Source organism: Schistocerca americana, unplaced genomic scaffold (genome assembly GCF_021461395.2).
Source record: "Schistocerca americana isolate TAMUIC-IGC-003095 unplaced genomic scaffold, iqSchAmer2.1 HiC_scaffold_494, whole genome shotgun sequence".
In the NCBI taxonomy this organism is placed as follows: domain Eukaryota; kingdom Metazoa; phylum Arthropoda; class Insecta; order Orthoptera; family Acrididae; genus Schistocerca; species Schistocerca americana.
Genome location: NW_025726230.1, coordinates 47501 through 50000, shown reverse-complemented (window position 1 = coordinate 50000; position 2500 = coordinate 47501). Strand labels below are relative to the sequence as shown.

At 57.6% G+C, this 2500-nt stretch overlaps 1 non-coding gene across 1 annotated transcript in view; it reads right to left on the bottom strand.

Annotated features, from left to right (window-relative positions):
• LOC124585297 overlaps nt 1–5 on the bottom strand; it is a 1910-nt gene extending 1905 nt beyond the window's left edge. Inside the window, exon 1 of the ribosomal RNA XR_006974856.1 lies at nt 1–5. This exon is cut by the window's left edge and continues 1905 nt beyond it. This is a non-coding gene — a ribosomal RNA (small subunit ribosomal RNA).
• Nucleotides 6–2500: the final 2495 nt, after the last annotated feature.

The window sequence follows — 2500 nt, the reverse complement described above, 5'->3', positions numbered from 1 at the left end:
AGGGAGCTGCGTCAACTAGAGCTGAGCAGCCGGCCGCCCGGGAGTGTGTCCCGGGGGCCCGCGCGAACACGCAAGCGTCCGCTCAATTATTCTGCAAACAGGAGGAGGCTGAGCTCCCCTGCACAATACACCTCGAAACCCTCTCAGGTCCCGGCGGCGCGCAGCGCCGTCCTAAGTACTTGGTCGGGTTCGAGAGAGGCGCAATCGCCCGGAGTTTGGCGAGTAGACGCTTTAGGTGCGACCACCCGTGCTCCCAACTGAGCTTGCCGCTGCCGACAGAGGCCCGGGAGCGTGCTGTCGTGGCATTGCCGGCGGGAGACAACACGCGCCACCTACGGTGGCCGGCAGCTCCAACGCCAGCGCCACAGAAGGACAAAAGCCCCACTTGGGTGCCGAAGCGAACTCTCCCAGCACAGCGCACGCGCCAACACGTCCGCACAGCTGCGATACAATCCACCTGCGAGAACCGCAGAGGCGACCGAGCAGCAGACGGCGTCGCGGCGCCGAGCGCCGGGCGGCGGCGCATCCTCAGCGCACACAGTCCTCAATCGGACCAGCACACTGCAGATGTCCACCGCGCTTCGCACCGGGCCCGCGAGGACCTACTTTGGCCGCACGGCGCCGCGTGCAGGGTGCGCCGGCGCGCAGCTGCGCCGCCTGCCGCCTCCGTCGGCCGGCGCGCCTGCCACTGGCCGCCCCCACCAGCCGGCTGTAGCGCGTGCGCCCACGCACCGCGCGGCCAGCACGCCGGAAGGCCCCCCCTCACCGGCCGGGGACGGTCCCACCCAGCCACCGCCGCGTATCGCTTCACACCCACATGCCATTCACGTTCGTGGGCATGGTGGGTATCGCTGAAACAACCGGTTGGTAGCTCAACCGATCGTCGCCATCACTGATTCACCTCTAGCGAGAACAACCGCACCACAACGGTTTACCAGTTCTTCATTTGCGTAACGTCACCAGCAAACGTAGACGTCCATCGCCATTTGCAAATTCAACGATTGTTGCATGCCTGTGTCAGGTGTCACGACACACTATGTCTGCCCACATACACGCAACAACATGTGCACGCTTCGCGAACACGTGGAAGGTGGCCCCCGTACGTATGCGATGTCCATTGCGCGAACGACTGTCAACCGGCCTCTGTCGCATGTCGCAGATGTGGAACGCAGTGCACCATGCTATCACGGTGTGTGAGAAGAGACGACTACGTCTGACAACACGCGCCACTACATCAACAGACGGCTCATGCTGATCGCCATCCACGGCATACCATACTGCAATCCAGCTCTTATAGGGAGACGACACGTAGCTGAGTGCACAATATTTGGACCGTATGGTTCGCCGTTGTTGGCGCAGTCGTGGTACGGTCACACATGTACCACGATGTATCATTCAGTACATGAGGACCAATGTGCGGTACAGTGTGTGATTTGGACGTACAACATCAGCGGACAGTTGCCACAAGCCGTACCACAACGTAGGCTGTGCTTCGCCATGCGAATGCCAATGAACAACTGCGAAGGGCATTGAGCATGTACGTCCTGCCGCCATCCGCATTACAGTGTATAGCTGCAAGGTGTTTAACATGAAGCGATACTCTGGGGACCGGGCAGTGCGAGTAGCAAACTATATTGCGGGGGTTGCAGTTAGGCAACACTACACTAATTTAACGCGTCGTATGACAATTACAGAGCAGGTTAAGGCCCAACGTGTGTTGGGTTAAGGCCCAACGTGTGTTGGGTTAAGGCCCAACGTGTGTTGGGTTAAGGCCCAACGTGTGTTGGGTTAAGGCCCAACGTGTGTTGGGTTAAGGCCCAACGTGTGTTGGGTTAAGGCCCAACGTGTGTTGGGTTAAGGCCCAACGTGTGTTGGGTTAAGGCCCAACGTGTGTTGGGTTAAGGCCCAACGTGTGTTGGGTTAAGGCCCAACGTGTGTTGGGTTAAGGCCCAACGTGTGTTGGGTTAAGGCCCAACGTGTGTTGGGTTAAGGCCCAACGTGTGTTGGGTTAAGGCCCAACGTGTGTTGGGTTAAGGCCCAACGTGTGTTGGGTTAAGGCCCAACGTGTGTTGGGTTAAGGCCCAACGTGTGTTGGGTTAAGGCCCAACGTGTGTTGGGTTAAGGCCCAACGTGTGTTGGGTTAAGGCGCAACATAGGTTAGGTTAAGGCGCAACATAGGTTAGGTTAAGGCGCAACATAGGTTAGGTTAAGGCGCAACATAGGTTAGGTTAAGGCGCAACATAGGTTAGGTTAAGGCGCAACATAGGTTAGGTTACGGCGCAACATAGGTTAGGTTAAGGCGCAACATAGGTTAGGTTAAGGCGCAACATAGGTTAGGTTACGGCGCAACATAGGTTAGGTTAAGGCGCAACATAGGTTAGGTTAAGGCGCAACATAGGTTAGGTTAAGGCGCAACATAGGTTAGGTTAAGGCGCAACATAGGTTAGGTTAAGGCGCAACATAGGTTAGGTTAAGGCGCAACATAGGTTAGGTTAAGGCG